This window comes from Equus caballus, chromosome 15 (assembly GCF_041296265.1).
Source record: "Equus caballus isolate H_3958 breed thoroughbred chromosome 15, TB-T2T, whole genome shotgun sequence".
In the NCBI taxonomy this organism is placed as follows: Eukaryota; Metazoa; Chordata; class Mammalia; order Perissodactyla; family Equidae; genus Equus; species Equus caballus.
In genome coordinates, this window is record NC_091698.1 from 84934409 (window position 1) to 84948742 (window position 14334).

The window sequence follows — 14334 nt, forward strand, 5'->3', positions numbered from 1 at the left end:
TAGGTCTTCTGTGGATGAGTCAGCCAGTCTTGGTCCTTGACTCATGGAGCTTGTTCTCTAGTGAAATGGATAAACAGTAATAAAATAATCATGCAAGTGACTATATAATTCTAATCACATTAAGTGCAATAGAGGAGAAATACAGGATGAGAGTGTTTTGAAAGCAATCGCTTTCAACCTTTTAGTAAAAGATACATTTTACAATGCAATCCAACATATATGCAAATACACACGTACGGACACATAATAAAACAAAAGTTTAAACAATTCTTATTCTCACCATGAGTGATGAACTCTGATATTTCTGGTCTATTCATTTAAGAAATGTTGGTTACAACGCAATATATTGATTTCACAATCAATTAATGGTTGTGATCTACAATTTGAAAAGCCCTGTCATCGGGGCCCCAGCCTGGAGTGGAACCGGGGCGCAGGTCATGGAACACTTCCCTGAGGGAATGACATTTAGGACAAGACATGTGAGGTTAAGGAGAGTTGGCCCCAAAAGGCCAGGGAAGAATGTTCCAAGCAGATGGAAGAGCATACGCAAAGATCCCTTATTTTACAGAAAAGGCAACTGGGGATCAAGGAGGAGACATGATTTGTTCAAGGTCACACAGCTCCAAGCCCAGGTCCCCTAACCCCAGGTTCAAGGCTCCTTCGTGCACTGCAGCCTATCAGTTGTCGTCTTCCTCTGCATTCTACTCATGTCAGGCCAGGGCTAACTATTCTCACCTCGGCTGCCTAGGAGAAAAGAGGAAAGAACAACGGCAGGAGGATACGTTGACAAGAGTCCAATTAATTCTACATGCAAAACAATGCACCTTAACTCCTACCCCACCTGGCTTGTGGCCTGCACTGCAAGCTGTTTGTTCCTTCCTGGTAGGGACTGGCAGGGAGCCATACTCCTGCTTAGTCCTGGCTTTTATGACACGGCATTTACAAAACGTCCAGGCAAGGTTCAGACTCAGCCGAAAGCCCTGGAAAAAACGCAGAGCACCAGCCCTGGCTTTTCCATCTCCCCGTGTTGATGCTGGCACCTGACTTTGTGCGTGTTTCTACCTTGCTCCGTTCCCTGCTATCAGCCCCTGTGACTGCTGTGCATGGTTAGCTGTATAAATGGCTCTAACTGTGCAGCATAAAGGTAACATGAATCTGGCAAGTGAAATTTTAGGCCACAACCAAGGGTGTTGGTCAGGTCAGGCCAAAGTGGATGATCTAGGAGGATATGAGGAGAGAGGGGTCAGAGGAGGGCAAGTTTCAAAACAGACAAGAGAGAAACAGGGCTGTTGTATACAGTTGTACAATTCGTACACTGCACAAAGCACCCAGGGAGGGGATGAGTGAGGCTGAAATGGAACCTCCACTCCACTCACACAACTGCACTCCTGGCAAAGGGCTGTATCTGCCTAGAGAAGAACCTTCTCTCACAGAGGCCACAGAAGAATGGCTCAGTAGGGCCCCTGGCCAGAGATGGAAACAGCCAGACCCACACACAGCACATCAAAAATACGACTGTCAAGCCTAGTGAAGGCTGACCTCAGGTTTTAAACACTACTGGCGTGTGGGTGGACAAGGGCTGGTGGTTGCGTGCCGCTCTGCAGTGACAAGCTGTGACCACAGGAGCTACCGGCTGACAAGCAGAAACACCTCACAGTTCTAACACCTTGTCAAGCCAGACTCTGGGATGCTCCTCCATCTTCATTTCTCCTTCATCGATCAAGTAACCCAGGCAAACCCTGGAGGCACAGCTCTCCTCCTGAGATTTTAATTATTAGCTTAAAAATGTTACTGGTAATACATGCCCATGTAAAAAAATCCATATTTTTGTGTCAAAACATGACACAAAAGTAAATAAAGTAAAAACAGCCTCTTTCAAATCTTAAAGTTAAAATCTTCCTCTGTCAATAACCTTATTGCTCATCCCTCATATTCCAAACCTTTCTGTTCCCACTGGAGCCTGTAATTACTCTGCCCCCTCATTCCGCTGACAACCAGTGCCTCTCTTAGATCTGCAGCGCCTCCCTCCACCTCTGACCTCAGGGCCAGCCGCCTCACTGCCATCTTAAATTCTGCCTCCTCAGGAACCTTGCCCCGAACATGCCAAGCAACCTCCCCATCCTGGTGCTCCCCACTCACTGCGGCTTCTCCAGGCTACAGGACTTCAGAGACTTGGCCCATTATGAATTCATGGGTCCAACTCAGCCCTCAGCCCAGTGCAACAAGACTTTTATTCATCTCTCATACGCCCAGGCTCGTTTCTCACAGTGGTTAATTCAGACCTTCAAGACCTCACCCCCCACCACAGCAAGTGGCGTTGGCTCTGTTTTACTGAGCAAAAGGTCTTTTCTTAGCAGGAACTCCAGTCATCTCCCCTGGACTTCACCCTGCATGTCAGGGGTAGAAAGAGCCACACCCTTTCCCTCCTACCAGCCTCAGAGGAAGGGAGCCCTGCCCTTCCCTGCGAGATTACTCCTTCCCTACTGTCCTCAGGATCATTCCTATGTGCTCCCTTTCTCTCTTGCACCTGGATTATTTTCCTCAAGTAACTCCTTTTCCCTTCTGCCATCAAACATGCTCAGGTCTCCTTATTATGAGAAATCATTCTAAGTCAATACCAAACTCTTATTCTAATTGTAAAGGTTGGATCACCATCACCATGGAGAAAAATGTGTAATAAGCCTATTAAAAAAACAACAACATGGAGCCAATTCTGATGGCCTAGTGATTAAAGTCAGCCACACTCTGCTTTGGAGGCCTGGGTTCGGTTCCCAGGCATGGAACCACACCACTCGTCTGTTAGTAGCCATGCTGTGGTGGCGGCTCACATAGAAGAACTTACAACCAGAATATACAACTATGTACTGGGGCTTTGGGAAGGGAAAAAAAAAGAGGAAGACTGGCAACAGATGTTAGCTCACAGTGAATCTTTCCTAGTGGAAAAAAAAAAAAGGAATCACTTTAAAACAACAACAACATGGAAGCAACCTAAGTGTCCATTGATGGGTGAATGGATACAGAAAATATGGTCTATATACAATGGAATATTATTCATCCATGAAAAAGGCAACCCTGCAATTTTCGACAACATGGATGGATCTTGAGGGCATTATGCTAATTGAAGTAAGCCAGACAGAGAAAGACAAATATTGTATGATGACACTTATATGTGGAATTGAAAAGCACTGAACTCATAGATACTACAGAGAACCGACTGGTGGTTGCTAGAGGTGGGGGGATGGGCAGTGGGCAAAATGGGAGAAAGTGGTCGAAAGGTACAAACTTCCAGTTATAAAATAAATAAGTCCTGGGGATGTAATGTGCAGTAGGGAGACTATGGTTAATAATACTGTATTGCATATTTGAAAGTTGCTAAGAGAGCAGATCTTAAAAGTTATCATAACAACAAAAAAATTTGTAACTATGTGTGGTGATGGATGTTAACTAGACTTCTTGTGGTGATCATTCTGCAATATATATAAATATAACTCATTATGTTGTATACCTGAAACCAATATAATGTATGTCAATTATATCATGACAGAAAAACTCCCAATGCTATTTTTACCCTTTGCCTCTGTAATTCCTCTTTATGGGATACACCCTGAAGGAATAACCCACAAAAGAAAAAAAGTAACTTGTACAGTGATGGTCCAAGCAGAGATATTTACATGTACAAAATATTGCAAATACCACAATTGCTCAATAACAGAGTGATGGTTAACTGTACTTTGGTATCAATACGATGGGATACCAGAGAAAGAATGGGATATTTGAAGTGACAAATATATGAATTATGTTGACAGAGAGAAATCTGATGAGGCACATTTTAATACACAAAAATTACATAAACAAAAATATACACTTATTAAAATTTTATATGTTTGCTGATAAAAAACAGAATTTAATAATAAAAAATTTCATCATGTGGCTTCTTTGGTTACTCCTTTTCTCCTCTTCCCTGCTGCTGTTCTCTGGTGACCATCCATTGCCTCTATTTCCTCTCTACCCAGTTTCCCCCTTAACCATACCCAATCTGGCTTCCATCTCCAGTGTTTAACTGGACTGACACCCTTAGCAATCATCATTGTTTCCTCCTGGATAAATCCTTAAGTCTAGTTAAACCAGCAGCACTGACGCTCTCTCCTTGACATCTTCTCTTCCGTTGCTGCTGAACAACCCTAACTTCGCCACATCTCTTCACTTGTTTCTTAATTATGGACAATTCTCAAAGCCTATTACTTGGAGCTCTGGTCTTTGTGCTCTGCACCCAAGACCTCAGGAGAGACCCACCTTTCAGGGAAGCCATCCCTCCTGTCTTGTCGACTCCCACATCTGGAGCTCCATGCCAACCCCATCCTCAGCTTCTTGTGATCACTCCGCTTGGATGTCTCCAACTGTCACCCCTAGTTCTCCACGTCCACGACGAAACTTAGCTCCAAACTATCTCTTCAACCTCATGATTTCTAGTTAATGTCATCAGTGTTGTCCCAAACTCTCATGCCCTCAGTTTGGTAATAGTAACCTGCTTACGGTTCACGTCCCACTCGCTCCCAAGCATTCATTTGTGGATGCCTCACCTTGCCTCAGAGAAAGCCCTCTCTGGGGCCCTGTCCCCTCAAAGCCTACGCATCTTCAGGGCAAGCTCAGCGTCTGCTTCCTTCGTGAAGTCTTTTCCAATTACTCTAATTCACAATGATTATTTTCCTCTCAGAATCCTTTTTGAATTTAGACTCTATAGTACTGACAACAGACAATACACTGTTCATTTTCATTTCTTTTGCCTGAACTCCCTTACTCATCTGTCCTCTGGTGGGCAGGCTCCATGTCATCCTGGACACCCACTCCAGCGTGTCTCCCTCTCAGAAGCCTTCCTCAGTTCTCACAGGCTCAGGGTCACTCTTCCTTCTGGGTTACCAAAGTACCTCTTCTCATCACTGCTGAAGTTCCCAACCCCTTGTATGGTAGCAACTTAGATAATTTTGTGTCCAGTTCTCACCAGAATGTTAGCTGAGTTCCTTAAGGGCAAAGACCGTGTCTTATACAATAAAGCACCTCAGATATACTACTGACTTCCAATGTCATATTCACCAATCATCCCACTCATCCATCTTACCGTCCAAACCAGACTACAGCCTCCTCGTGGACAGGGGCTGAATCTCATTTCCTTTATATCCCATAGTGACAAAGAATATAAAACAGAAAGGACTTGGAGAGTACTTGTTGAGAGTACACTTAGAATAAAGCCTTGAGAAGACAATATGCAGATTTATATGAATAACCTATAAACCTGGAAACTATACTTTCTGGGGAATACAAGTCTTATCAAGTCTCAAAACACTGTACCTTGCTATTTTGGGGCCAGCATAACACATCTTTGTACTTAGCAGTGATTCTGTCACTTAAAGGTGTTAATAGGATGCCCAAATTGGGAGCTTTCAGCTGTGAACTCTACCGATCTAAAATCAGAACAAATCAGAGACCAAATCAGAGTCCCTGATAAGCAGCAATAATCTGCAGGGAAGGGGACGGGGATGGCGGCTGCCTGCCAAGTGTCTGGAGCTGCAGAAAAGCCTGGCTACACAGTACATATTACACCACTGGAGATAAGCCTTCAGTGAAAGTCTCCTCATATGCGAAGGGATATTTAATCTCATCCAGTGGTCCAAGGCCTGCCCGTTTCACATGGTACAACACACATTAGTCCAACTATGATCTCGCTGGCTCAGAGGAGCTAAGATTTCATTTCTTACCCGTCAGGAAACATCATTTAAATTATAAGGTGACTGGGGCCAGCCCCATGGCCAAGTGGTTAAGTTCTCACGCTCCACTTTGGCAGCCCAGGGTTTCGCTGGTTCGGATCCAGGGCGTGGACATGGCACCGCTCATTAGGCCATGCTGAGGAGGCGTCCCACATAGCACAGCCCGAAGGACCTACAGCTAGAATGTACAATTATGTACTGGTGGAGCTTTGGGGAGAAGAGGGAAAAAAAAAAGATTGGCCACAGATGTTAGCTCAGGTGCCAATCTTTAAAAAACAAAAATTAAAACAAATAAATAAATTACAAAGTGATCAAGACAACAATGTCCCCAAGAGAAGATGAATGCTTCTCTGACAATCGCTCTCTCCAAGTGGTGGAGCGTCTCCAGCTAGCCATACCCAAAGGTTTGCTCACTAATAAGCCCAGGTGTCAGAGAAGGCCTCCACCCCATCTGACAGTGTTGGGTAGTCAGAACCATTTGGAAGAAGAGGCAGATCCTGCTTAACAAACATTTATTGCAGCACAGACCGAGCCGTGTGACAGGCCCTATGTCCCTCAACTCTAAGTCCCAGGTCCCCAGTGCTCGGAGTAGGGCAGACACCACCACTGACAGAAGGCAGGTACCAGCCCACTGAACTGGGCCATCAAGGCGATGTACAATGTGTGTGTGGATGGGAAAGACCAGGCGAGACAACAGCTGCTGGGCCAGCCCCTCCCTTCACAACCAGCAGCGCCAGGGACCTGGTATAGCAAAGAGGCAGCTGCCCAGCCCACCCCTGCAGAGGGCTTCTGCCCAGCAGGTGGCCACTGGTGGGCATCCAACCTTCTCCATCCCGGGAAGAAAAAGGGCCTCTGAGCTGATGGCTGAATAGAATATGGGAGAATTCTGTATTCTAATTTATTCAGATTATAGCCAAGGGCAAAGGGAGGAAGGAGGCTGCAGCAGGCCAAGGCAGTCTTTCAAAAGAGATAGTTCAGATAGGTACACAACCACCAAAACAGGGAGAAAGTCTCAGATAAGGCCCCCAAGACACCAGGGAACTGGGAATCCAGGGAATCTGAAAGACTGGGGGAAGAAAACCCACGCCAAACAGAGTCGTATGCTAAACAGGGTTTTACTGAAATCTTCTGATAACTTTGAACAGCAAGCGTTAAGATACTTTCTTTTCATAAATCTTTTTACATCTCCTTTGGGTCAAGAGGTTACTTCATTTCCATAGATGGACTGGGGAGTTTCCAGGCTATGTTTTCAAGTCACACGCCAACACAATAAGCCTCCAGGCATGCTCCCTCTCACAGAAGAAATGAAGCAGGAGCTAAAGAAACACCTTTGAGAAGTGTTTGCCATTAATCATAACAACAGTGGAAAAAAATCATAAAAAAATTAAATACCTTGTGATTTTCTTAGAGATTCCTCTACTCATGGAATCTATAAATCACTCGGTTAAAAGTTTTCTAGTAAAAGTTACAATTGCTTAACGCAGAAAAGTTTGGAAAACACTGAAAAGCACTAAGAAAGAAAGCCATTCATTCTTAATCCCATTACTTCAAATAATCCTTTATGGTTTGGCATATGCTCTTCTAGTACCTTTTCATATATTTCTTTATAAAAATGGTATCAGTCTCGATATACTATTTGCATCCTTTTTTCATTACATCAAAAGTTTCTGATATCAATAAATATTCTTCTATGAGATTTTTAATGCCTGTGTAGTATTTTATCTAGGGGAACTTGACCAATCCCTAATTGTTGACTGTTTTAACTGTTTGATATTATTAATAATGCTGCATTAATAAAAATCCTTACACAAGTATTTTTGTTCTTGTTGTTGCTTTTGATACATCATTTTATTGACCTCACAGATTATTCAACAGTCTTTATCATAGTAGCTCTTGGGTAATTTGCAACTTATACAAGTATTTTTATATCCACCTCTAATTTTATAAATATTCCCAGAACAGCAGTTTCTGATCTAAGGATATATGTCCTTTGAAGGCTTTTGATATATATTGTCAAAATTACTAGGCAGATTTGAAGCCATGCTTCTTACTCGGTTATTTTAAACATATCACACAAATGGTACGTATCTCCTATATGGAGGAAATAGCTTCAGGAAAAAAAATCATTTTACATGGGGTCAAAACATTTTAGATAGGCCAAATCTTTATTTGCATCAGGCAAATGAAGCGTCCAGAGCTCAAAACACTGATGTTATGTTATGCCAATTTAGCAAAGTTGGTAGGGCATGATGCTAGTGAGAACAACAAACAGGGCTTAGGCCAGTACTGGCTGAGTCAACTCTACGCAGAGGAAAAACCATCCTTGGCCACAGGATATCTCACCAACCCCGGCCAACTGTCACACAAATCTGTACTCCCGGCCAAAGGGAAGATTGGATGATAGAATGTGGGTTACTCAGCATAACTCATCCTAACTGCCGGGCAAGCAAGTCAAAGCACGTGTCCAAATGATAGGTGTGTCATCTTTCTATAATAAACAGGACATCTGGCTCGGAAACACAACTGACCAACTTATGAGAGAATTAAAGCGCAATAGCACTTAATAATTTTGTCATAGTTTATCAGTAATTCCTAGGAAAAGCAGTTAATAAGTTACTGTGTGAAAGGTGTGCTCCATCAGCCAGGTCTGATCTAAAATGCAGCTATTGCAAGAGAGTGCGTCAGCATTTCAGCTGGAGGTCCTTTAAACTTCAAGCCCTCTTGATATTAAGTAAGAAGCATGGATTTTTCATAAACGTCATTTGGTCTGACGCCACTTTCATCAATAGCTGAAAATTAAATTAGTTTATTAGAATAGTAATGATTACTTTGAATGGTCAAAAAAAGGAGGGGACTATTCTCAAGTAGGGAATGGAAAGACTAGGAAGAGGTCGTCAGGCATCCTGGGCTCTCAGGGAAGCAGCCACTTAGGAGGGTCCTGCCCTCCTCACTTAGGAGCCTGACTTGGTGCAAACCGGCTTGGCTTGCTTGAAGGAAGCAGTCTAACCCTATCTGCCCCATGCACTGAAGGCTCAAAGTCCAGGCAACCGCTTCTTTGGTACCAAAATGTATTTACTGAAAAACAACCACTTCCAGCTCTATCGGTTATTAAATTACAACAGCATACATGCTTCTTGTAACAATTCACATACAGAAGCAATAAAGTAAAAGTTCCCCTTTGAGTCTCCTTTTCCCTTTTCCACACCCAAATCCCACTTCCCAGAGGTAAACACTATTATGTTTATCTTTTCAGTCTTTAGATGCCTATACACAGGTAGCTTCTCTAATTAAACTTAGAGGAATTTAAGTTCATTTGTGTTCTCCCACCTGAACAGCTTGCCCTGGCTCCGTAATTACTTGGTAGTCTCTGTGTTGAGCCCATCTGGAACTGTCACGATCCAAAATGACCTCCCTTTACTTCTCCCTAGTGAGGAGGTTTCCCTCCTAAGATGGATAGCTCCTTTCCCCGGCCCTCCCATTGTCCTGGATGCAGAAGCTAATCTGAGCAAAGTTACCAATTAGAGTATACCTCGAGTAGTAGAGGAAGTGAATGAGGGCCATGTGAGCTGTACTCACAAGCAGGAGCTCAGCAGCTTTTCCATTTCAAGTTAAGATCACTCCCAGACTGGCCTCCCCAACTGGAGGACGAACTGCCCCCACGACGCACACAAACACACTTGAGTCTGTGCTCTCCTCGTCAACTGCTCCTACCCCACCAGTCTTTCAGACATCCAGGTCAGCTGAATACATGGAGACAAAGGCGCATTTCATATACTCCTATTTTGGCAGTTGAAATAACACTGCAAGTGCCAGGTCTTCACAAGGCAAATCTCTCTGCGCACGTCCAACACACTGGGAGTGCTCCCAGGAGATGGGCGCTGCTGAACTGAGGGCCCAAGATGGGCTTAAGCCACGACAAAATTTTGAAAGCATTCTTTTTTATTTTATACTTTAGTAAATATAAAATAACGATTGCCATCTCTTATTAAGCAGGTACTCTATACACTTTCTTTCATGTAACCCTCACAACCACCCTGTGAAAAGATGGTTATCATCCCAGGCTTGCCAGTGACATACTGGCATTCAGAGGGTACACAACTTGCCCTGGGCCACATGGTCAGGAAGTGGCAGGACTGGGATTTGAACTCAGGTCTATGTTCTTCCAGGGGCCAGACCGCCTCACTACCCCAAGGAGAGGGGCCGGAAATCCCTAGGGTTTCCAGGAACTAGAGAAGGTTACATTCTGGGAGCTGGAGAATAGTCTAGCTTCCCCTCCTCCTGGCCCCCTTTCAGCCTTCTCCACCTTGCTTTCTGGAATGCAACAGCCTCACAGCCTGAAGTCGAGAAGACTCCAAACACCCACCTTCACATTCGCTTTATGTTAGATGATGCAAATTTTAAAAAGAAAAACCTTCCTGAAGTCGGAATGTGTGAAGAAAAATTATTATTTTTAAGGTGGCAAGAATAAATAAATAATTAAGACAGCGTAACACTAAATTTTGCCTGGCTTTGCACCATCTCAGACAATAAAACAAGCCCTTGTCTACAGGGCTAATTACAGATGACTAAATTATTTTTATTAAAACCCTCTGGAATATTTACATGAGGGATGAGGCAACGTGGTATTGTAGAAAACAATACCAGCTCTAGTCTGGAAATCTGGGTTCTAATCCTGACTCAGCCACTAATAAGTACCAACATTCATTTGCATGGTGTACAGAGTTTACAAAGGGTTTTTACATACTTTCTACATTCGTTGGGTGACCTCAGGCAAGTCACTTAACTCTTGGGGGTCTCATGTCAAAATCTGGAAATGAGGACATTAATTGAACTATATCATCTGAAGGCCACCCCACTTCTAGCATCCTAAAGGAGGAGGACATGCGCCTTAGAAGCTTTACAAATGTGTCTGTAAACAAATCAGGGCAGATGCATTCTGGTTTTAAAAAATTATATATTCTGTTCAGCTTCTGAAAGATGTTACTTGGCTAAATTCAGGTGTAGCTCATAAGATGGTTGCTGGCAGCTAGTTGGCTTGGCCTCTGGAGGGTACCATATTGAGGCTTGTGTTGGATTCCCACATAGGAACTTTCCTCTGTTCAGTAGCTCACTATGATGCCTAATGCCAGCCGACCATCTTACAAACAGAACTCCACAAAGCAGGCCAGCTTGGGGGAAGGACCTGAACAAACCCATCCTCACAATACATGCACTCTCAGGATGGTAGGTCAGTCATGGCATCATCACACACACAGGAATACTATAAAGATCATTCTTTCTCAGTCTCAGACACAGAAATCCCCCCTTCAAGTCTTGCCATGTCCTGGCTGTTTTCATGTTCCTGAAATTAGGATGCACCTTAGAATCAGCATATATATTTTGATCTGGTAGTGTTAAACTATTTTAAAAGTTGTTGATAAATTGCTGATGTGTCTTAGAATCAAGGAAACACAGTGCTACAAAACCACAACATAGATTACGTAGATTTAGGTCTAACTTGGTTCAAATCATGTCCCTTTCCCTGATCTTAACAATTACCTTCAGTAACAACTGGATGGGCAATGTATAAGACACAGGTATTAGTATTAGTTCTGTTTCCCAACAGTAGCAGTTTAAAAGGCATTCCATCATTATCTCATAAAACACTGGTATGGATTTCAAAGGCAAATTAACCCATATAAAAGCCATTGTGATGCTCTGAAAATGTACTATCCCACAGCAAGCTGGGAAGGGAACATTTTACTTACACCCTCCTGATCTATCTAGCCTTGACACATTTTCTTGGTTCTTAATTCACAACCCTCCACCCCAGTAATATCGCTGATTCCCAAAATACACTCACCCCAGGAGGAGCAGCTCTCCAGCACAGCTGTCTGCTCCTGCCCTGCTCGGGTATTTCGGTGAGCTATGCGACACAGAGAGGACCACACAGAAGGAATGTAACTCTCAGGCCCCACAGTTCCCATTGCCCCACAGGCAGGTGCATCCCGCCAAACCCCAGACTGGCATTCGAAACAGAAGAAACTGCGCTGCTGCATGGGGGCTGTAGTTTTCCCGAAGTTCATCTCTATGTTTAAAACTAGGGCGACAGCCGTCTTTGCTGCTGTAAACTAATCTGATGGGCATGGGGGTGGGGAGTGGCTCTGAGGAGGCTTTGCCAATAGGCCATGATTGAGCAAAGTCAAGGAGCAAAATCGTTATTTCTCACTGTTTGCAATCCCAGAAACTCCAAACTACTCCTTCACCATGATTGTTAGAAGTGAACCATCTACTCCTTTCGCAGCCGGGAATAAAAAAGCCAAAGCCTCTCGTGCAGTTTAACTGGCTGATATTTACACGTATTTTCTAACAGTAAACTGAAATCTAGAAGCCAAAAAAAAAAAAGAGAGAGAGAGAATCAAAGGAAGTTGGCAATGAGGTACACACAGCAGTTAGGAGCCATCGAGTTGAGGCATGTTTATTAAGAGACAGCTTCTGGCCGTGGGCACCAACTCTGACTTCAGCTCAGTTTCTGCTGGAAAAACAAAAGTGTGGAATCCCCCTCTATACCAAGATGAGGGAATGCAAGATGGGCAGGTGGATGGGTGGCAAACATAACCCAGGGAATTGTCCAAATATGCTAGAACCCCTATCAGGTGACAGACCTCACAAACACTCACAGCTGCAGGAGGCAGGGGTACAGGCCTCAGACCTACACCACGGAGAAACCTTAGTTCTCGTTCCTCTCCACCCAGCATGTGTTATGTTAAAACTCACTATTATCCAGCTGGTTACCACATGGAATTTACAGGTATCAGAGATCAAGTCCCATTACAACCCCTCATAAAAACATAAAAACAACATAAAAACAGTAAGCACTTGTTATGGATGATATCAGGCCTGTTTCCAAACCTCACATTATACCAGTGTTCTACTACAGGGGAAAAATGCATTTTAATGAGTACTGCAAGATGCTTATTCACAATAACACACCGGAAGCGCAAGAACTTCAGCTCCCAAACACAACCTTTTTTTCCCTCCCTCCACTACCTCTATCTGTCTCCACAGCACCCACCAAGGCAACAGTTCAACCACTAGAAGGCCACCATGCACTGGCGGGTGTTCACTAAACATAGCTGATCACGATGGGGCTGAATCCTTCTCAACGAAATCTATTCTGAAGGCCCCACAAGCTCTTAGCCAGTTAGAACTGTCCAGATCTGCTTCGCCTCAGCAGCCAGGGCAGGAGCGTGTGGGTAAACCTGAGGCCCCAAGGTTTGGACGGGCACAATGTCCCCCTCCCCCAGGTCTCCTCTCGCTCTCTCCCTTGTCACTCTTTTTCCAGCATATCACTGGGGAAAAAACAGAGGTCGGAGATGTCAGGCCCAAGAGGACTAAGAAGAGACAGGGCTAGCAGGAGACAGTTTGAGGGAAAAAATCAGTCCAGGGCGGAGGTGCGGTAGCGCCGCATCTAGTGGGGAAAGATCCCCGAGGTGGGTCTGGAGGGAGGAAAGGGGAGGGGGAGTGGCTCGGGCAGGCCTGACGGCTGAGGCCGCAGGGAGCCCCAGAGAGAGGGATGGAGGGAGGAAGGCGGGCGGGGGGCGAGACGCGGTTGGGGGGCGGGGGCGCGGATGGGGAGACGAAGGGGACTGCCCGGTTCCCCTCCCCCAGCCCGGGCCCCGGCCTCCCGCTGACTCAGCCCCACGGCGTCCGTCGCCTCGGCCCGGACTCACAGTGCGCGAGGCGGCTCCGGCGGCGGCGGCGGGGGAGGGGGGACAGGCGGCAGGGGCGCTGCGGCTGAGGCTGCGGCTCGGGCCGGCGGCTCCGGGGCGGAGGGTCCTAGCTGAGGCCGCCGCGGTCTCCGGCTTCAACGCACAGAGACTGCGGGGGAAGAGAGCACTGCGCAGGCGCGATGCGGCCACCGCTGTCAGTCCGAGCGGGGCGGGGCCAGGGCACCCGCCGTCTCCAAGGCAACCGCGCGGCGATGGAAGGACACCCCCTACCTACACCTTGTCTTAGCAACCGCGGCGGGAGGTGGGGGGCGACGAGAACAGTCCCTCTAGATTGCCATAGCAACAAGGAGGAAAAAGCTGTTTCAGATATTTACGGCGGTACCGAGGGAACGCTCTTACCTTGTCACCATGGCAACTGGGAACAGCCCCTTCCTTTTTCCTTAGCAACAGGGTAACAATTCCTCCACCCTGTCTAATCACAGAAGGAACAACCATTTACACCTGATTCCACAGCAGCCAGATGACAGATTCTTATCTGTCTCGTGGCTACCACAAAGGAAAAAGTGGAGAATATTTCTTCTTTTTCAGCAACATGAGAGAGCTAAAGCTGGGTTTTATCTCCTCTCTTGGTTTATGGCTTTCAATCACTCTATCCCTAAATCAAGCTAACATATCACTTCAGTTTTTATCAACCTTCTTGTCCCTCTCCCAATGCATTTGTAAACAATTCTCGTTTCTTTATCTTGCCGCTAGCTGGTTTAGATTCTACCTCCTCGTAATTAGCTCCCTCCTTGATGTGTTCATTGGTGTTCCCAAATTCCCAACTCCAAGTTTGCTTTTCCAAGTCTTCCCAGTTCTTC

At 45.3% G+C, this 14334-nt stretch overlaps 1 protein-coding gene across 4 annotated transcripts in view; it reads right to left on the bottom strand.

The window, feature by feature from the left end:
- The window catches only part of MAPRE3 (microtubule associated protein RP/EB family member 3), a 49521-nt gene extending 35700 nt beyond the window's left edge, over nt 1-13821 (bottom strand). The window contains exon 1 of one of the 4 annotated variants that reach the window (XM_070235745.1): nt 13475-13821. The gene's annotated coding sequence lies outside the window, so the exon portion shown is untranslated. Of the gene's footprint in view, nt 1-11604; nt 11826-13474 lie in introns of those variants that run through there. The other 3 variants (XM_070235740.1, XM_070235741.1, XM_070235747.1) reach the window with 3 other exon arrangements.
- Nucleotides 13822-14334: the final 513 nt, after the last annotated feature.